General features: G+C 36.3%; 1 pseudogene; it reads left to right on the forward strand.

The window, feature by feature from the left end:
* Positions 1-3,432: 3,432 nt before the first annotated feature.
* LOC125092273 (UBX domain-containing protein 8-like) lies at positions 3,433-4,603 on the forward strand (annotated as a pseudogene).
* The last annotated feature ends 18,664 nt before the right edge of the window (positions 4,604-23,267 follow it).

Here is a 23,267-nt window from a genome sequence, read left to right on the forward strand (position 1 = left end):
ACTTGCAGAATACATGCTTATGTTGATACTCGATCAATTTTACATTACGCTTTTTTTAAAGATTTTTTTTAATTTATTTGACAGAGAGATCACAGGTAGGCAGAGAGGCAGACAGAGAGGGAGGAGGAAGCAGGCTCCCCGCTGAGGAGAGAGCCAGATGCGGGGCTTGAACCCAGGACACTGGGATCATGACCTGAGCCGAAGGCAGAGGCTTTAACCCACTGAGCCACCCAGGCGCCCCCATTATGTTTTATTTTTATGCCAAACATTCTGTAAATTAAAGTGAATTACACAAATATAAGTAAAAATTTGAATTTTACTATTGTTTTGTCTAATAAAATTTATCATTTTGAAGAAATAGCTTATTAAGATTGTTTTCCCTTGTTGAAAACAGAAGAAAAATACATTAAGATTGCTTAATATTTTCCTTAAAATATTGTTGAAAAAAATAACATTTTAGATAATTAAGAAGAAAAAAACAATCTTACAGGTTTTAAGACCTATATATCATCCCTTTTTTTTTTAATGGAGGTAGAATTGAAATAACATGGTTTCAGGTGTATGATGGAAGGATTCAATATGTATATGTATGGCAAAAATGATCACAAAATGTCCAAGTTAACATCCATCATCATACACAGTTCCTTTTTTTTTTCTTGTGATAAGGACTTTCAAGAGCCACTCTCCTACTTTCAAGTATGAAATACAGTATTATTAACTACAGTTACCATGCTGCATATTACATTCCCTTGACTTAGTCATTTTATGACTATAAGCTTATAACTTTTGACCCCCTTCACCCATTTTGCCCCTCCACCATCAGGCACCCATCAATCTATTCTATCCATGAGCTCAGTTTTTGTTGGGTTATTTACATTCCATACATAAGTGTGATGCTATGGCATTTATCTTTGTCTGAGTTGCATGTAGAATGATGCTCTCAAGGTCCATCTGTGCATCCATGTTGTTGCAGATCTCAAGGTTTCATTCTTTATAATGGCTGAATAATAATTGAATGGAGATACATACATATACACACATATTTATTTTATTCATCAATCAATGGGTATTTAGGTTGTTTCTGTGTCTTTTCATTTCAAATGAAATGTGTGTGTTTCATAAAGCTCTTCCCTATATTAAATTGTAAATACCTTTCTAGATAGAAATACATTCTTCAGTGTTTTTAATAGGCTTATTCAGTAGTGCTTATTATGCATTGAACACTGTGTTGTGTGGCTTGTATAATTGATGTAAACATCGAATTTTAGTATTACCGTTTCATAGATGGGACTATTAAAGCTGAGAAGTTAAGAAAGGTATATGTGCATTAGACCTGCTATGCGGTATGGCTGGAAATCAGACATAAGTCTGTGGAACTCTCAGCTACAATGTTATACTCCCTCTTTATTAATACTCTACTGGGAGTATATATTATAATCTAACAAATGCAGTAATGTTGGGCAATTCAGTTGTTTAAAATTGTCCCTATTATAAATATGAGTGTGTTAAACGTTTGTGATCTTAGCTCATGCATAAGCTAAGATAAATCTGGGATTCGTAGAAAATGCATACTTTGATGCCTTGATAAATACTACCAAATTGTATTCTGAGCACCTTCTACCAGTTTTTATACCCTCTTCCTCCATATTATGCACAGAATTAGATATGTTTGATAGATGAAAACAGACCTCTCATTATATCTGCATGTTCTTGGTAAGTAATTAGAGTGAGCATACTTTTGATATTACCATTAATACTTAAAAATCTCTCTTCATTTTATTTTCTACTGAGTTATTTTTTTAACTTGATTAGTATGAGGTCTTTGTATTAATAAGATTGTTGCGCTTTTCCCTCATGTATATATATATTTAGCTTTTTAAATATTTTGAAGATATTTTTTTTTATTTATTTGACAGAGAGAGAGGTCACAAGTAGTCAGAGAGGCAGGCAGAGAGAGAGGAGGAAGCAGGCTCCCTGCTGAGAGGAGAGCCCGATGCGGGGCTCGATTCCAGAACCCCGGGATCATGACCTGAGCCGAAGGCAGAGGCTTTAACCCACTGAGCCACCCAGGTGCCCCCTAGCTTTTTAAATATTTTGTATGTGAGAATTCTGTTTTTATTTTTTGATGTGCATAAGTTTTATGTAGTTAAATTCATTCATCACTTTGTTTTATGGAATTGCCTTTTGTTGTCATTATCATGAAATAGTTCCCTATTGTTAAGATTTTTTTTTTAAAGATTTTATTTATTTATTTGAGAGAGAGACAGTGAGAGAGAGCATGAGCGAGGAGAAGGTCAGAGGGAGAAGCAGACTCCCCATGGAGCTGGGAGCCCGATGCGGGACTCGATCCCGGGACTCCGGGATCATGACCTGAGCCGAAGGCAGTCGTCCAACCAACTGAGCCACCCAGGCGTCCCGATTGTTAAGATTTTTAAAAAAATTCTCATTCACATTTTACTTTAACATTTTCATGGATTTATTATTTACCTTAAAATCTTTAATTAATATGTACTTTATCCCCACAATTGGTTTATGTAGGGCTTTTTTTCCCTAATTGGGTAATAATTGTTAAATAATTACTATGTTCCCCACTGATAGGAGATACCATATTTATCATGTACTAACTCTATTTTGTTATCCTGAATATATGTATCTTGTTATTCAATAGTGAATCCTTTTACTTCAGTTTTTACTCATTTAACAAACATGGTAAACTGATCTCTGTATCTCAGGCATTGTAGTTGGAATGGTGAATTTGAAAGAAAAGGAAGCATGTGACTAAAAGAGAGCATATATAGTATGTCAGACAAATAAGTTCAGAACAGTAATTATTATTTTTTAAAGATTGTATTTATTTATTTGAGAGAGAGAATACGAGCTGGGGCAGAGGCAGAGGGAGAGGGAGAAGCAAACTCCCTGCTAAGCAGGGAACACGATGTGGGGCTCCACCCAAGGAACCTGGGATCATGACCTGATCTGTAGGCAGATGCTTAACTGACTGAGCCACCCAGGTGCCCCAAGAACAGTAATTAATGCTACAATAGAGGTAAACTATGATACAGGTAAGAGGATGCCATCTTACTGGTAGTGTTTGAGGTGTTCTAAAGACTTAGCAGGAGAATTGATGAACCATATGGCAAGTTGAAAATGTCATCTGGAAGAAGGAATGGCATATGAAAAGACAGAGATGTTTGAAATACCAGTGGAGCTACAAATAACTATATATCTAGAGTGATGTCTCTGTGAGTGTGGAGCCTTTAAGGGAGAGATAGAATAGATGAGGGAGAATAGGAGCAGGACACTGAATAATTGCCTTTGGTAAGTGCTTTATCCTGACATTTTTAGGAAACCGTTGAGTTTTTTCCCAAAGGATTTATATAATAATACCATTTTAGAAAGGTTAATTTGGGAAAGGGTAGGTGTGCCACCGTGATGGCTTATCATGGCCTCATTGGCATTTTCTGCTTCTGTGCTCTCCCCCTCTTATGTCTGGAGCTCTGGCATGGAATCCCCAATCTAGGAGTTAAAGATCTAATGTTGTGTAGCCAGATTTTCTTATTTCTTGCTCTTCTTACTTTAATTATTTCTGTGACTACCTCATGGCTTAATTCATTTAAATTGTCCCACGTGGGGCGCCTGGGTGGCTCAGTGGGTTAAGCCGCTGCCTTCGGCTCAGGTCATGATCTCAGGGTTCTGGGATCGAGCCCCGCATCGGGCTCTCTGCTCAGCAGGGAGCCTGCTTCCCTCTCTCTCTCTCTCTCTCTCTCTGCCTGCCTCTCCGTCTACTTGTGATCTCTCTCTGTCAAATAAATAAATAAAATCTTAAAAAAAAATAAAAAATAAATAAATAAATTGTCCCACGTATATCTGAAAGAAGAGAAGAATGAGAAAAGACAAAATCTTGTCAGAAAAAAAAAAAAATAAAGAGGCACAGGATGCAAAAGCCAGCAGATACATAGAGAATGTTCTAAAACCTCACCAGGAAATGAAATTGAGAAAACTTAGAGTGTGTGTTTCAGGTGACAGGGAAAACCTGGAAGTTAAGTGGTGGCCATAAACTTAAGGCTGATGAAGATTTGGTGCTTGAAAATAAAAGCCAGACATCTTTTAAAATATCAAACAGAGAAGCAGCAAAGAAAATGAACTTGCCTAAGCTTTTAACCAAAATTTCACTGTCTTCTGAGAAGCCCACACAGGAGATTTTTGTTTATTTTTTGTATATGTACAAGTTCATTTATTACCACATTGTTTATAATTGTAAAAAAAAAATAGAAACAACCTAAAGGCCTCTACATAGTGTAGTGGTTGAATATGCTATTCTTGATCCACCTGAAGCGCCTCCTGAAACAGCTGAATGAATAGTACTGTTGCTCTCCAATGTCCAAGGGGGAGTGTCCTGAAAAGAATGTTTTTTAAGTCTTGAAGTTCATAGCTCTTATTTGACTGGGTGATGAAAATCAGGTACTGCACATCCCTATACAGCTTTTCTACTTCCTTTCCCAGAAGGCCCCTAGAAGTGATAGGAGGCTGGTCACTGCAGATCGTAAGAATAACTGTGGATACTCTACTCAATGTAAAGAAAAAGAGCAGAGCAACTAATTAAGAAAGGAGAACTACCTCTTCTCCATAAAATCAGTTATGCCATGACCTTACAGAACAGTAAATGATTCACTTTCAAATTATGTCATACCTTGATTGAGCTCAAGGCAGTAAACCCTATAATGTTGAGATCCTTGGGAACATATGGATATAAAGGGTTAGAAAAGAATTACTCTCTGCATACAATAATTTGTGGAATGTGCCATCTTATAATGTACCAAATGAAAACTAGATAAAACATATAAAGAAAGACACTCGATGATTTGTACTTTATCCTAGCTGATATCATTTATCACTATACTGAAAAGTATTATGACTTTGTTTACTGCTTTTTCAGTCTGCCTTGCCACCCTGAACATTTCACAATTCAAACTCTTTAAAGTCTATTAAATAGGATTTTTTTCTGTATTTCTGGAAATTAAACTGTGAAGATATTTCAAAGGATTTTAATGTTTTAAAGTTCTTTTTGATACCTGATAAAGGGCTAGTATCCAAAATATATAAAGAACTTAGAAAACTCAAAACACCCCAAAAATAATCCAATTTAAAATGGGCAGAAGACATGAACAGAGATTTCTTCGAAGACCTACAGATGAACAACAGTCACATGAAATGATGCTCATCGTCACTCATCATCAGGAAAATGCATATCAAAACTATAATGAGATATCACCTCACACCTATCAGAATGGCTAGAATCAAAAACACACACAGATGTTCATGAGAATGTGGAGAAAAACACTCTTGCACTGTTGGTGGGAATGCACACTGGTGCAGCCACTGTAAAAAACAGTATGGAGGTTCCTCAAAATGTTAGAATTATCCTCTGATCTAGCAATTGCACTGCTCGGTATTTACCAAAACAGTACAAGAATATTAATTCAAAATGGCACATGCACTCCTGTATTTAAAGCAACATTTTTGCAATATCTAAGGTATGGAAATGGCCCAAGTGTCCATCAATTGATGAATGGATAAAAGAGATGTGGAGATATATATATATATATATATATATATATATATATATATATATATATATATATGAAATCTCCATGCAGTGGAACATTATTCAGCTCTAAAAAAGAATGAAATCTTGTCATTTGCAAATGACATGGATAGAGCTAGAGAGTATAAAGCTAAGTGAAATAAGTTGGAGAAAAACAAACACCATATGATTTCGCTCATGTGGAATTTAAGAAACAAAACAAACTAGCAGAGAAAAAAATGATGAACCAAGAAGAAGACTATTAATTATAGAGAACGAACTGATGGTTGCTAGAGAGAGGGTGGGTGGAGCGATGGGGAAATAGGTGATGGGGATTAAGGAGCATACTTATCATGATGGGCACTGGGTGATTAAAATAAAAAGAAAAAAAAGGTTAATTTGGCAGTAGAATAGAGGCTGGATTAGAAGGGCCTAGCTTGTATGTCTTGTCTTAAGTATACTAGGATTCTCCAGAGAAACAACCAATAATATATTTTATATGTGTTTATTAGTGCTTCACTCATGAAACTGTTCTTCCCTGCTTGCTTGTTTTCCTATCACCTTCATTTCTGTGGGGAAAAAAAAATACACTTAGAGTCTACAGTAGAGACCTGGCACTGTTCTAGGTTTGGTGGATCAGTAGTAAACAATAGCAGAAGCCAGAAATCCATGTTGTTAGGAAGCTTGCATTCATATAGAGTAAGACAGACATTTGCCAATAAAGAGTGAGCATATCTCAAGTGTTAATAAGTACTTCAGAGAGCGCTTGGGGTGAAAAGCACATGAGGTGAAAAGGGGCTCCAGGGTGATGATGGTCCTATACATTTTAGAGAAGCTCCATTTCACGAAGGTTTTGTTCAGATACTGACATGAGCAAGTACCTGATGGCAGGGAAGTAGACAATTGTGCAGAGATCAGACAGGAGAAGTTTCTGTGTAGAGCGAACAGCAAGTGAAAAATGACTCTAATGGAGGAGCAAGCTTGCTGGGTTCAAGGAACAACAAGAACGTCTTTGTGCTTTACAGTGAGGCAAGGGAAAGGGAAGAAATGACACTGGGAAGTAATAGGTGAAGTTCTTCGTGGCTTTGGGTGGACACTATAAAGATTTTGACTTTTGTTCTGATTCAGTGGGGAAATAATTGGAGAGTTAAAGGAGTGACATGATCAGCCTTGGTTTTTCGAATAACCCTGGACCGGATTAAGAAAAGATGAAAACGGACAAGGGAAGAATCAGGAAGTCTATTTAGATGGCTGTTGTAGACACTAGACACTCCCTGATGGTAGCTTAGAAGAGGGTAGTAATGATGGAGTTGGGGAAAAACTCTTTGTAGAATTGAGATAGGCTTTTCTAGTGTGTGAATAGTTAGTAGTAGCTGAATGCAGCTTTTCCTGTAAAATTCAGGGCCCATGCTTTAAAATACCAGTTTGGCATTGGGTAGGTTTTTGGCTGATTTTCTCAGTTCATCAATATATTATCTATCTTATAGAATGTTGTAGGTCTTCCAACCATGTGAATCATAATAATTTGAGGCATACTAAACATTTACCTTTTCAGTACATTTAAAAACTTTGAAGATAAGCAGTTACCTGGAAAAAGTATAAAGCTAAGGCACCTTGTATTTGCCAAATGGTTCAATTAAAATTTCTAGCTCTTATTAGAGTAGATTGACAAGTATATGCATAGGGAGTTCCTTTTCGTGTTTGAGTTCCTGGGTAGGAATTGATGAGGATCAAGGAGTTCTTAGGAGAGGAAAGCACTCACTATCCAATCAAGACCTCTCACTGTGAGTAGGACCCAACATCCTGCCTCCACTTGGCTAATTTTACAGATGCCCTATTGATCTCTCAAGTAGTTCTGTCTCAACACTGTTCTCTATTCCATCATTTTTTCTGACTTTATTGAGATACAATTGGAATGTAACATCCATTGTTTAAATTATACAGTGTGTTGACTGGAAGCATTTATATGTTGCAAAGTCTAGCCTGGTATGTTCTTTCTTACTGGAAGTCTTCCTCTGCATCACATTTAATTCCCCATGCTTGCTTTGAATTATCCATCATTTTGTTTCCTTTCTTAGAGTATTCAACAGTAATATAAAAAGTAATTATTATCGCCAGATGTGAAAGATATATAGAGGTCATGTTTCCTTCCCTTCCGATGCTATTGGAGTGTGATAGAAATATTTGCAAGGACATAAACTTCAAAAAAATTATAAACACGATGATGAAGATACCCAGAGTGTTCTATTGGGAAATCAAAGGCAGAAACCTAGCCTGACCTGAGGAGGAGTGGTAGAGCATCAGATTGTTGCTGGTAGTATTATAATCTAATCAGAGATAAGAGTGATAAAGAGGAGGTAGGTGTATTGTAGTTGAGATGATTGCAGTGTCCCTTGGAAAAATATATTTAATGCATAAAATAAAATACAAAGGACTATAAAAGAAGTTGCACAAGAACAGAATATTTTTTTAAAGATTTTTAAAGATTTTGTTTATTTATTTGACAGAGAGAGATGCAGCAAGAGGGGGAACATAAGCAGGGGGAGTGGGAGAGGGAGAAGTGGGCTTCCTGCCAAGCAGGGAAACTGATGTGGGGCTCCATCCCAATTCTGGGATCATGCCTGAAGCCAAAGGCAGACTCATAATGACTGAGCCACCCAGGTGCCCCCACTAATAGAATATTAAAGCAAACCCTAATACAGTGGTATATGTGCTTTTGTTGTGTTATATACCTGTATCTTGCCAGTCAGATTTAATAACTCATAATTTTGTGGCCTATAGTATGTATTGTATCTATGTGGTTGATAATGATAAAATTGCAATCACTGCTTCTACAAAAGTATGTTGTCTACATTCATAATTGAAGGAAGTGTTAGAGGTTAATATAAACAAAGATACATTTTTTTTTATCTCCACCTAAGTTTACAGATCCCTCCCTTGCAACTTTATACAGCTTTACGTAGAATTTATGTAATGGATTTAAGATAAGGAAGGCTGCAGGTGGACAGAGAGAAACTAATCTGTACTTAGTCCTGCAGTGTGATGATGAAACCTTAAAGGTTTTCCAGCAACTCTGGCATATGATGCCCTTTCCCATCACTGAGTTCATTTTTTTTTCTTTTATTTGCCCCACAGGATTTAAGATTTAGGTCATCATGGACTTTCTAATTTTTCATCTAATTTTTAGGACTTACCTTTTTAATAAGATGGTAACCTTTAGTCCTTGCTTGCTATTCAAAGTGTGGTTTAGGGACTGGTAGTTTTTGGCATCACTGGGAGTGTATTTGAGTACAGAATCTCAGACTTTGATCCAAATCTATGGAATCGGAATATGAAAGTCAATAAGATCACTAGGTCATTTTATGAACATTGAGGATTGAGAAGCACTGCTCTAAGGGACAGGGTTTCCGAATTAGAATCCATTTGCTTCCTCATAAGACTCTTAGAAAAAAGATTAGTCATATAATATTTCAATACGTACTTAGTTTGACAATTAAACTAAAATTACAGTCATTTTATGTTGAAAGTGCAAACTTTCCTCTCAGATTTAGAAGTAAAGGACATATAAATCTTATTAACAATCCTAAAGTGATCTTTAAAGCAGTGGATGATTTTTCTGGGTCAATGTATCACGTTGAGCAAATAAACTTACCATAAATGGCCTGCCATTCGAATGGACACCTAAAAACCATGCATCTATCACCTGGCATGAAATCTTACTGCAAATGTGTATATCCTACCTACATTATGATAACAGATCATAAATTAAGAGTGTGCAGTTTCTCATTTCTTCATGGTTGTGAGGCATATCATTCACATAACCTTTTAATCATTCAATAAAATGAGTGGCTGGAAAAGGCATACTCAATAATACTTCATCATGGCATTCAGTCCTTGGCATTGGCTTTGAATTCTTTTGAAATGTTTTATTAGGTGTTTAAGTGGCAAGGAAGTAAAGAGTAACTTGGAATTGTGGATTTTAAGAACTGCTGAATATTTCTAATAATACATCTCATGAAGCATGTGATTCCTGACTCCTAAACTATAAGGTCAAGTAAAGTGAACTAAGTTTTAGACAAAATAATGTAATTTAATGTCACCTACTTTATGTAATAAAGTCACTGGAGCCAAACTGATTGGCCTGGGGCTTTGAGTATCTAGGAAAGAGGCAGAAGTTGGACTGATGAAGGTTTAAGAACTAGAGGTTGCTTAGAGCTAAATGTCTCCCTTGTAAAATGTAGCTTTGTTAATCTTCAAGTTGTATGGAATTGATATTTTAAAAATAAAAGTCTCTTGATATTTATTCTCTACAACAGTGTACTTAAAATTTTCTCTTCTATTTAAAAGTATTCAGTGACTGTCGAAAACCCTTCAGATAGTTGCAATAGTTAATATTACCTTGGTTAAGAAATTTATTTTTAAAAAAGGTGGGAAAACAAGTTAAAATAAGTGACAAGTGGCATTCTTAGGAAAATAACGTATACCAAAAAAGAAATGTATTCACCTCTTTCTGATTAAAAAAAAATATATATATAAGAATGGTGAAAAATCTGTACATTTTACTTACAGGTTTTAAAAAATCGTATCTACAAAAGCTTGTGGTTTTACTACATTAACTTAAAACTATTTTATGTTATCCCTTGTCATTTCAATTTAAAAATCTAGTTTTCAGATTAGTTCTTTCCATATATGTGAAGAATTTCATTGCACACATAAATCATGTGGATTTTTTTCATTTTATGTGTATTTAGGAAAATATTATTAAACTTTCAAGTGCTTAATTCCTTATAATATTTTGCATTATAAATATTCCTGAGTAACCATGGATGGATATACTATTATCAAAAACATATATACATATATATATATATATATATATGTATATATATATGGTACTGAATTTTAGTGAACTCCATGGATAACCCTTCTTTTTAAAAAATTTTTATTTATTTTTTAATTTCTTTTCAGTGTTCCAGAATTCATTATTTAGGCACCACACCCAGTTCTCCATGCAATATGTGCCCTCCATAATACTGACCACCAGGCTCTCCCAACCTTCCACCCCCCTCCCCTCTAAAACCCTCAGTTTATTTCTCAGGGTCCACAGTCTCTCATGGTTCCTCTACCCCTCCAATTTCCCCTAACTCACTTCTCCTCTCCATCTCCCCATGTCCTCCGTGTTATTCCTTATGCTCCACAAATAAGTGAAACCATATGATAATTGACTCTCTCTGCTTGGCTTATTTCACTCAGCTTATCTCTTCCAGTCCTGTCCATGTTGAATCAAAAGTTGGGTATTCATCCTTTCTGATGGAGGCATAATACTCCATAGTATATATGGACCATATCTTCCTTATCCATTCATCTGTTGAAGGGCATCTTGGTTCTTTCCAGTTTGGTGACCGTGGCCATTGCTGTTATGAACACTGGGGTACAGATGGCCCTTCTTTTCACTACATTTGTATCATTGGGGGTAAATACCCAGTAGTGCAATTGCAGAGTCATAGGGAAGCTCTATTTTTAATTTCTTAAAGAATCTCCACACTATTTTCCAAAGTGGCTGCACCAACTTGCATTCCCACCAACAGTGTAAGTAGGTTCCCCTTTCTCCACATCCTTTCCAACAGATGTTGTTTAGTGTCTTGTTAATTTTGGCCATTCTAACTGGCATAAGGTGGTATCTCAATGTGGTTTTGATTTGAATCTCCCTGATGGCTAGTGATGATGAACATTTTTTCATGTGTCTGTTAGCTATTTGTATGTCTTCATTAGAGAAATGTCTGCTCATGTCTTCTGCCCATTTTTGATGTGATTTTTCTGTTTTGTGTGTGTTGAGTTTGAGGGAGTTCTTTATCAATCTTGGATATCAGCCTTTTGTCTGTATTGTCATTTGCGAATATCTTCTCCCATTCCGTGGGTTGCCTCTTTGTTTTGTTGACTGTTTCCTTCATTGTGCAGACACTTTTGATCTTGATGAAGTCTCAAAAGTTCATTTTCACTTTTGTTTCCTTTGCCTTTGGAGACATATCTTGAAAGAAGTTGCTGTGGCCAATGTTGAAGAGGTTAGTGCCTATGTTCTCCTCTAGGTTTCTGATGGATAATATCAGTTTCAGGTGTACAATATAATGATTAAACACTTCTGTACAACCACTGGTGCCCATCACAAGTGCTCTTCTTAATCCCATCAGCTATTTCACCCATCTCCCCCATCCACCTCCCCTCTGGTAACCATCAGTTTGTTCTCTTAAGAGTCTGTTTTTTTGTTTGCCTCCCTCTCTCTTTTTCCTTTGCTCATTTGTTTTCTCTCTTGAATTCCACATGTATGAAATCATATGGTATTTATCTTTCCCTGACTGAATTATTTTACTTAGCAGAATACTCTCTAGCTTCATCCATGTCCTTGAAAATGACAAGATTTTATTCTTGTTTATAATTGACTAATACTCCAGTCTATGTGTGTGTAGACACCACGTCTTCTTTATCCATTCCTCAGTTGATGGACACTTGGGCTTTTTCCATAACTTCGCTGATGTAGATAATGTGATTGTAAACATTGGAGTGCATGTATCCCGTTGAACTAGATTTTTGTATTTGCATACTCAGGAGTACAATTGCTGAGACATAGGGAAATTCTATTTTTAATTTTTGAGGAACTTCCATACTCTTCCCTAGAGTGGCTTCACCAGTGTGTATCCCCACCAAAAAGAAGGATAAGAAAGAAGTTGCTATGGCCAATGTCAGAGAGATTACTGCCTATGTTCTTCTCCAGGATTTTGATGGTGTCAGGTCTCACATTTAGGTCTTTCAGACATTTTGAATTTACTTTTGTGTATTCTGTAAGAAAGTGGTCCAGTTCATTCTTCTGCATGTACCTGTCCAGTTTTCCCAGCACCATTTGTTGAAGAGACTATCTTTTTTCCATTGGCTATTCTTTCCTACTTTTTTGAAGATGAGTTAGCCATATAGCTGCAGGTTCATTTCTGGGTTTCCTATTCTGTTCCATGGATCTGTATATCTGTTTTCTTGCCAGTACTATAACTTTTTGTTCACTATAGCTTAGTATTATACCTTGAAGTCTGGAGTTGGGATGCCTCTAGCTTTTCTTTATCAAGGTTGCTTTGGCTATTCGGGATCTTTTGTGGTTTCATACACATTTTAGGGTTGTTCATTCTAGGTCTGTAAAAAATGTTGATGGTATTTTGATAGGCATTGCATTAAATGTGTAGATTGCTTTGAATAGTATGGGTATTTTGACAGTATTCTTCCAATCCATGAGCATTGGAATGTCTTTCCATGTGTGTGTGTGTGTGTGTGTGTGTGTGTGTGTGTGTGTGTGTGATCAGTTTCTTTCATCAGTGTTTTTTAGCCTTTATAGTACAGGTGTTTGACGTCTTTGATTAGGTTTAATCTCGGTGTCTTAATATTTTTGGTGCTGTTGTAAATAGAATCATTTCCTTGATTTCTCTTTCTGCTGCTTCATTGGTGTATAGAAATGCAATAGATTTCTGTATGTTGATTTTGTGTCCTGCAACTTAACTGAACTCATTTATCAGCTCTGGCAGGTTTTTGGTGGAGTCTTACAGTTGTGTGTGTGTGTGTGTGTGTGTGTGTGTAATATCATCTACAAATAGTGACAGTTTTACTTCTTTCTTAAGATTCAGATGCCTTTTATTTGTTTCTGTTGTCATATTGCTATGGCTAGGACTTCCAGTACTATGTTGAATATATGTGCTGAGAGTAAACATCCTTGTCTTGTTTGTGATCTTAAGGGAAAGAGTCTCAGTGTTTCCCTATTGAAGATGATGTTTCTTTTTAGGGTAAAGAAATCGAAGAAAAAAAGAAAGAGATTAGTCCATTGGAATTCTGTCAGCTATGCTGAAAATGAAATGTCTATCTCTTGATGGTAAAAGCATATTCACTAAATGAGTGCTTCTAAAATAGTTACTAGAATAATAATAATGTCAAAAGAATTCCAAAGTGAATGCATCTATAAAAAAAGAAGTTACATTGAACAAAGTTATATTAGCCTGTGAGCTGATGATGATGGGAATAATCCTCATTTTGAACAAGTACAGTGGTGGTATTCATTCTTATTTTTTAACTTTTATTAAGGTGTGATTCACATGCCATAAAATTTATTCACATTTGTAAAATTCAGTGATTTTTGGTGGGGGGGAAGTTGACCAAGTTATATAGCCATCAACACTATAAAGTGTTAAAATACTTCCATCATTAGTGGTACACTGTATATTAGCTAAATGGAAATGAAAAAAAAACTTTAAAAAGGTAAATAAAGAAAAAACTTCCATTACCACATTAAGATCTCTCATGCCAATTTATTGTTAATCCCCTCTTCTACCCTAAGTTGTGGACAGTCATGTACTTTTGTCTCTACAGACTTGCCTTTTTTGTGAACATGTCATATAAGTGGATTCATAAACTATGTGGTCTTTGGGGGTGGCTTTTTTCACTTAGAATGATGTTTTCAAGTTTCCTTAAGTTGTAGCGTGTGCCTGTCCTTCATTCTTGCTATGGTGGACAGTATCTCACTACCTGGATATATCTCAGCTTTGCTTATCCACTCACCAGTCAATGGATGCTTAGGTTGGTTTGATTTCTTGGCTGTTAGGAAGAGTGCTATTGTTACTAGTATTTAATTAGATGTGGCTGTGGTGGTGATGACTGGCAGAAACTGAGAACATCTATTAATCATGCTACTGAATGTAAAGAGGGACAAAGCCCTTTGGTAAGCATTAAGAGGTATGGGATTTGAGGACCAGGTAGTGTGAATAAAAAAAAAGAATATACTTGGTTAATAGTTAGTGAGGGTTTACTTTGGTACTAGGAAAGATATAAGTTAATACATTATTTCCAAAAATCTTTATTAGGTACCTACTCTCTATCAGAGACTGAGTTTAGAAATTATGGTAGGATAATCAGATGCAGATTATCAAATCTGAACTCTGTATCTAGGAACCAGAGGAGATTTTTTTAAAAAATATTTTATTTGTTTATTTGACAGACAGAGATCACAAGTAGGCAGAGAGGCAGGCAGAGAGAGAGGGGGCAGCTGGTTCCTCACCAAGCAGAGAGCCTGATGCGGGGCTCGATCCCAGGACCCTGGGATCATGACCTGAGCCGAAGGCAGAGGCTTCAACCCACTGAACTACCCAGGGACCCCGAGGAGATTTTTTTTTTAAAGTGAAATACTGTTGAGAAATTAAAAAAATTAATGGAAGCAAATAATTCATACTTCATTTATAAAATAGAAGCTTCTAATAGGTTTTCTCCCCTTTCTGAAAAGGTGTGCTCCTCTGTATTTGGCTAAGTATCTACTTGAGGTCCTCTAGGGAGTTACTTTTACAGGAATGGTTCATGTAGCTCCTATAATACAGTTGTCAATTCTGTTATTTACAATAAAGCAACCCTAAAATGTGCTCTAATGCTTATTTAATCAATTTATCAGGAAGCTTGTGTTATCTTGTAGGCTTTAAATATGACTCTTTCTTCCTAATATGAAAAAAGCTAAAGACTATCTCAATAATAGAACGTGATAATGTACTTTATTGATAATTTGATTTTGAGATGATTCATTAAGCTCTTCAGGTTACTTTGTAGCTAAGCAACAGATCTATAGAAAGACACTTGATTTACTCAAGAGAGAGAAATATGAATGCATTCTCTGATCTTGATGATATTCTGAAATTAAATTGAACTTTCCAGAATAGTTTCCCTTAAAATGCATCCCCTAGAACACCAGGTCCACTAAATGTCCATGAAGAAATAGAAATTCCTTGGTTAAGTAAGTTGGGAATGTGTTGTGTAGTATACCATGTCTATAGGAAATTCACAATGTGTATTAAAGGTTCTGAGAAATACTGCTGGGAGGAAGCATGTGAAACTGATCATTTTCAGTATTTTCCAAACATGTTTTATAACACACCTCTATTTTCACATATACCAATAAATATCCCTTGGAAGTAGTAAGCTGTGGAAGACTCATGGTAAATGCTAGTCTAGATGATGAGGTATTAGAGGAACATAATGCGGCCTGAATGTTATTCCTGGATCTGTTAAAAGATCTGTGGAGATGAAGGGAGGAGAAACAGGAAAAACCATATCCCTTCTCTCTCTTGGTGGACATGCAGGGCAAGACAGGGCAGTCTGGATTCCCTGTGTAATCAGCTCTGAGCTCAGAAAGCATAGCTTTTGGGATCTGCTTAATTTCTTAAATTTATATTCCCCTGTTTTGGAAAAGATTCTCTGTTGACTAGAGTATTAATCTCTTAGTCCTGGAATTGTACTCTGTGATTTTTATTCCTGACTCCTTAACCTTCAGGTTGTGAGACTTTGAGCAAGTTATTTGATCATCTAAGCCTGTTTTAACTCGTTTGTAACATGGACATGCTGGGGATGCATACCTCCTCATAGGGCTGTTGTAAGAATCCAGTGAGATAATGACTGACTCAGAAAGGTACCTGGTACATAGTGAGTTCTCAAATATTTATGGGTATCATCATGTGCTCTCATAGAAATGGCCACATGTTCTGTTTACAGTGATTAATTGTATCACTGTGGTCCTCATTGAAATTCATGTAAGACCTGCCCTGCCTTTAAAACAGAAAATCAAATTCATTCATATCCATTAATATGGCATAGAGATATCTTTCTCTTTTTAGTAGACTAAATTTAGTAGACTAATTTAGTAGACTAAATTGTTTTTTCTTTGCTCCTGTCATACTCATTGTATACTTTCTTTCCTTCCCTGTCTTTCCACCTAAATAGTGAGCTATTTAGGTCCTGGGAACAAGTCTTAGGGAACTTTGAAACAGTATGTAGCATAATCCCCAGTACATAAAATGTACTCACCATGGATCTTTTCTTTTTAAGATTTTATTTATTTAAGAGAGAGAGAGAGTTTTATAGCAAGAGTAGCGGGTAGGGGCAGAGGGAATGGGAGAAATAGGCTCCCCGCTGAGCAGAGAGCCCAATGTGGGGCTTAGTCCGGGGACCCCGGGATCATGACCTTAGCTGAAGGCAACCACTTAACCGACTGAGCCACCCAGGTGGCCCTCATCATGTATCTTAAATAAACCAGAGTTGGAGGGGGTGGGCAGGAGATACCATATGCTAATCTACAGCTTTTCGTTAAGTTTTATGCTGGTGTTCTTATCAATAGTTGCCAAAAGAATGAAAGTACCCCCACTTCTGTGGGTTTGTTGTTTTGGAAAAAAAAGCAGTAGATATTATCCTGAAATCAGTATAACTATAATATGTAGAATGCCACCTTTAGGCTGGCATCTCATCAGAGTAAGATAATTGAGGGAGAGTGGCAAAGTACCTAATGATACAGACTGGGAGGCTAACGAACCAAAGTGAATTTTCTGCTGTTTTTTTGAAGTATTAAATTAGATGTGCACTATACAGCTTGTGATCTTAATATCCATAGTGATTTCTTGGATACAAGCTATCCATAATTTTTCTGGTATATAATAATAGCAATAAAAGTGATAATATAACATTTACAGTTTATCATAACTAAACCAGAGTACCTGGCTAGCCACTTGAGAATACATTAATCCAATGAAGAATATTGGTGCATTGGATAATAATACTTTACTTTGCAGACTAAGCAACTCTTCTTTTACAACAAATCTATTAGTGTTCTTCCTTAGAGATAAAATTTATGTTAGAACACTTGCATAAGAATTATAAATAGATTATGAGGAGTTCTTCCTGTATGCCAATAGTTTGCCAAGTGCTTTATATGCATAGCCTTAATCAATACCTAAATACCTTAAAAGGCAAATATTACTCCATTTTCAGATTAAATAATAGAAGTTTAGAGAAGTAACTCCTCCAGAGTCATCCAGATAATGAGTGGCAAAGCTACAATATGAACCTGAATCTGCCTAAACAAATACCAGTGATGCACTCAACTGTATTTCAGTTAATGTTTAAATGGGTGTAATTCTGACATGGAGAGAATTCTGGGTAGAACAACACACAGAAGGCATAGGGTCTTTGCCTGGCTTCAAAACCTGCTGTCTTTGTAACCCTGGAATAGTAGCCTAGGTGTTCTGAGCTTCAATTTCTGTACTTCTAAGTTGGAGGTAATACAACCTGTCATATATCAAATGGGGCTGTTAGGAAGATAATAATTCTATGTGTATGGATGTGCATTATATATTATGAAATTGTCAAAATTTGTTTTTAAACCTTCTTTTACTGCTATAATTTTGCTTTCTGCCAAATGAAGGAAATTTCAAAGAAGATTAGCACTAGTAGTAATAAATGCATAATATTTAATGAGCAGTTAGTATATTCCTGGCACTATCATAATGATCTCAACAACCAGTTTAAGTTGATCTATTTACCAGGTAAGACAAAAAAGTGAGACATGCAGAAATAAGATATTAAACCCTGAGTTACAAGATAGTAAGGATATGCTGATAAACCAGGCAATACAGCCCTGTGTTTGAGCAGACCCTCCACAGCCAGTCTAGATAAATAATGCTAGGTGTTGGGTTGAAATGATGTTTGTCATTAAGGGACAGTTACATAAGTCTTACAACATAGATTCTGCTGTTCTTGACCTCCGTGGAAGGCCAAACTTTCTTGGGGAAGATGAGGTTCTTTTTCTTCACATGTACTTACCTCAAAAACTATTTGTGGAAATTAATTTCAGGAAGATAATAAGTGTATACTGAATAAAAATGGATTCTATCTAACATGGAGACACACAAATAGGAGTGAGAAAAATTGAAACACTTATCCAATAAACTTTGTGGCCATTGTAACTGAGACTTTACAACCACTATTCCTGTTGTGTAAATTTACTATTACTGTCCCTCTATTTTCCTTCAGGTAATTGTAGTACTGTCTACCTGATAAACCAAATGGGGAAATTCAGAATCCTCTTAAGCTTACTTTTCTCTTCCCTCAGCTTTGCTGCTCCAATTGCCAACAAATTTTATTAAGCTATTAATGAAATGACTCCCAAATCTAGTCTTTTGGTACTACATCCTCTCTAGTTGTCACTCAGAAAGCAGTATAAACTTCTCAATTGAATTTCAGCTTACAGCTGGTTCTCACATCATCTTCAGTGCCATGAGGGTTACTATCTCTGAAGCAGACAAATCTTCCACCTCTGTTTCTGTCTCTCTCTCTAGTCTACTGTTGTCAGGATAAGATCCAAACTCCTTATCATGGCATGCAAAGTTTTTTTGTTTTGTTTTGTTTTGTTTTTGTATTCTAGTCACACATTTTTTTTCTTGACCTCGTTTACAGCAGCCTTCACAAATCTGGTGGTTGTGAAGATGTCCTCCTCGTCTGAACACCGTCCCTCTGAATACCTGCCTCTCAGCATCTATTCCTTCTCTTCTTTCTGCCTATAATTTCCCTCTTTCTCTGGCAAGCCCTAGTTTCTCTTTTAAAACGAAACTTAAATTTTACCACTTCTGAAAGCTTTACCTAGGGTACAAGAAGCTTTACCTTGACTCGATGTCTCTGTTGGCAGATAGTCACACTCTCTTCTGAGCTTCTATGACATTGTATTTTTATATATACTTTTTATTTTAGGGACATTTTAGATGTTTAGAAGACTTGTAAAGCTAGGACAGAGAGTTCCCATAAACCTCATATTCACTTTCCCATGTTAACTTCTTTCATTAGTGGGGTACATTTGTCACAAATAATGAGGTACTATACATTATCATCACCATCATCATCAACTAAAGTCTATATTTTATTCATATTTTCTCAGTTGTGGCACTTTTCTTTTTTTGTTTTTGTTCGAGGATTCCATACATGATATCACATCACATTTAATTCTTACATGTCCTTAGACTTCTCTTGGTTGTGGCAGTTTCTCAGACTTTGCTTATTTTTCATTATCATGACAACTTTGAAAAGTACTGGTCAGATAGGTGTTGTATAGAATTTTCCTAATTTGGGATTTGTCTGATGCTTTTCTCACAGTTATACTAGGATCATAGATTTTGGGAGTATATCACAGAGGTAAGTGCCATTCTTATCACATGATACCAAGGGTACCTTCTGTCATCATGACCTACACTGTTGATGTTGACTTTGATCACCTCGCTGAGGTAGCGTTTGTCTGGTTTCTCCACTGCAAAGTTACTCTTTTTATCTTTTTCTATACTGGCCTCTTTGAGAGGAAGTTATTGTGAGCACCCTATATTAATGGAGTGAAGAATTATATTCTACCTCCTTAAAGATGAAGAATTATATTCCACCTCTTTAAAGATGAAATATGCACATAAATTTTTGGAATTCTTCTGTATGGGATACTACTCTATTCTTTCTCATTTGTTCATTTATTTATATAATTTTGAAGTCATGGGTATATGTTATGTATTTATTTATACAGTTGACCCTTGAACGACATGGATTTGGGCTGTGTGGTTCACTTTTAGGGACATATTTTTATATATGTCATTTCCTTATAATTTTCTAAATATTGTATTTAGTTTATTACACTATTATAGTGTATAATACAAGCAGTATACAAAATATTTGTTAACCTTTTATGTTATTGTGAAGGCTTACTTTCAACAGGAGGCTATGTTTAGTAAAGTTTTAGGGGAGTCAAAAGTTACATGTGGATTTTCTACTGTGGGGGGAGTCATTAAACAATGGTCAACTGTGCTCTAATATCTGTTTTTATTGCCAAAATTATTCAAGTTCAGGCTGTTGGAAGTTTTTTTAAATTTTTTTTATTTATTTATTTTCAGTGTAACAGAATTCATTGTTTATGCATCACACCCAGTGCTCCATGCAATACGTGCCCTCCATAATACCCACCACCTGGCTTCCCCGACCTCCCACCCCCTGCCCCTTGAAAGCCCTCAGATTGTTTTTCATAGTCCATAGTCTCTCATGGTTCATCTCCCTTTCCAATTTCCCTCAACTCTCTTCTCCTCTCCATCTCCCCTTGTCCTCCATGTTATTTGTTATGCTCTACAAATAAGTGAAACCATATGATAATTGACTCTCTCTGCTTGACTTATTTCACTCAGCATAATCTCTTCCAGTCCCGTCCATGTTGCTACAAAAGTTGGGTATTCACCCTTTCTGATGGAGGCATAATACTCCATTGTGTATGTGGACCACATCTTCCTTATCCATTCATCCGTTGAAGGGCATCGTGGTTCCTTCCACAGTTTGACGACCATGGCCATTGCTGCTATAAACATTGGGGTACAGATGGCCCTTCTTTTCACTACATCTGTATCTTTGGGGTAAATACCCAGTAGTGCAATTGCAGGGTAATAGGGAAGCTCTATTTTTAATTTCTTAAGGAATCTCCGCACTGTTTTCCAAAGTGGCTGCACCAACCTGCACTCCCACCAACAGTGTAAGAGGGTTCCCCTTTCTCCACATCCTCTCCAACACATGTTGTTTCCTGTCTTGCTAATTTTGGCCATTCTAACTGGTGTAAGGTGGTATCTCAATATGGTTTTAATTTGAATTTCCCTGATGGCTAGTGATGATGAACATTTTTTCATTTTACTTGGTTTCTGTATCTCTTTGGCATGCCCACCTCTGTGTGGGTGCGCACACACGTGCGTGTGAACGTGCACATGTGTGTCTTTGAGGGGCTATCACTTATTTACTTTTTGTTTCCAGTCTTATCTTAAATATTCCCTACCTCAGTCATATCTGGAATAAGTCACTTCTTCAAGAGACCCTTGTTCACAGACCTGTACCCCTGGGGCTAATAATACGTCATATGTTAATAAAAAAATAAAAAAGATTAAAGAGACCCTTGTTCCCTTTATTGAAGAAAGGCATGAGAAGTCAAGTTCTGGGTACTGGGACCCAGTATTATATGTCTATTATGTAACTGGCAACAACTTAGTTTTATTTTTCTGTTAGACTGATGCCTACAATGTTAATATATTCTTCCACAAGAATAAATCATTTAAAGTATGTAACCTTGCATTCTTTGGTTATTTGATGGATTTATAGTGTTTCTTTGTTCAATTATATTATGAAATCATTGTGTTGAAGTATTTCATATATGTCTTACTGGGCCCTGCATCAGTCAGTTATGTTTTATGATTCTGGGGCTGAATTCTGTGTTTTTACATTTCCCAAATTCATTTCTTGCAGTAAAATTTATCTTTTTTGTACTTACCTCTTCTAATCATAGCTGTAAAGGGTTGAAGCTAAAACTTTAGCAAGGGACTAGTTCTTTGAAGTATAGCCTGGCACATGATATACTGTCACCTTGTTATGATGTAAAGAATACAGAATAGGACAGCAATTCATTTTACTGAAAATTACCCATTTGTTCAGTAATACCCATCACTTAAGAACTTGGTCATGAAAAGAAGGGGATGTATTACTTCACAAAATGGAAAAAAATTCAGTCAAGGCTGGACCCCATGCTTCAAATGATAGGAACGGTCTTTCTGTGTGGCTCTCAACTTTACTTACGCTGATTATCTTTGTACATTGTCATTTCTCCTCTTGCCTCCCATTATATTCTTTAATTCTAATACATCATATTCCCTCTTATACTATAGCCATATTTATACTAATACTATTTAATGACTAAGCAGTTCTCTGAGGGCATATTTAGTATCTCTGATTGACTGGTGTATCTTCTTTGAAGTGATAAAAATTACTTTGAGCATCTATATACTTTCCATTTTCTCGAAATTTGAAAGAAAAAAGTAACTCTCAAAACAAACCCTGACCCTTATTATTTACCATGCCCCCACCCAGAAATCAATGAATATATCCAAGGTGTTGAATACTCTGGTCAGAGTGGGGCATTTGGATATCCCTGTAGTTGAATGTGCCTGAGCCATACTGTATAGAGTACTGGCAACTGATTCAAATTACAATCTCATGCAAATTTTTGGTTAGGTTTGGTGGCTTATTTTAGTTAGTGCATCCATGTTCTTTTTCTATGACGAATTTCCAAATTATTTGTAGTTCTTTTTTTTTTTAAACATGGACTATTTACAACATAAACTAAAATACCTCTTTTCTATGGCTCTAAAACAAACCATTCTAACACCTGGCTTCAAGGCAACATTTATTTCTCATACCCCTGCAGGGTTTAGCTTCTCTAAGTTGGAATTATTTGGAAACTTCTGCACCTTCTAAGTTGGCTTCTTCACACATCTGAAGCTCATTTGGCTATTATTTTAACTAGGCTGGCCTTGATGATTTGGATGGTCTAGTTCTGCTCTCATCTTCCAGCAAGTAAGCCTGGCCATGTTTCAAGTCAATGGTAGAGACACAAGAGAGAGCAAGTCCCATATGCAAGTTTGTTTTAAGCCTCCACTTATACCATGCTTGATACTATGCAGGTTGTCAAAGTAAGTCTCATAGTTGAGTGGAAGGTTAATTGACAGGGCATGTTATCCTATTCATGATCGCAGGGAAATGCAGAGTTACATAGCAAATGGTGTGTGCACAGGGAAGAGGTAATGGGTCTGCTACTCCTGGAATCTGCTACAACCAGGAGATGTAGAAGTGGAATAAAGATCAGATCCATGACATCCCTTCAGGAGGCTGAGGTTGAGCAGGGGAATAATGCAAATATTGCAGGAGAGAATATGATGTATTAAAGTTACAAAGTAAAATCAGAGGAAGAAAGAGAAATTATGCCTAATTGGAAATGAAGACTGGAGAAAATGACATT

The sequence above is a fragment of the Lutra lutra genome, chromosome X, assembly GCF_902655055.1.
Source record: "Lutra lutra chromosome X, mLutLut1.2, whole genome shotgun sequence".
NCBI classification, from domain to species: domain Eukaryota; kingdom Metazoa; phylum Chordata; class Mammalia; order Carnivora; family Mustelidae; genus Lutra; species Lutra lutra.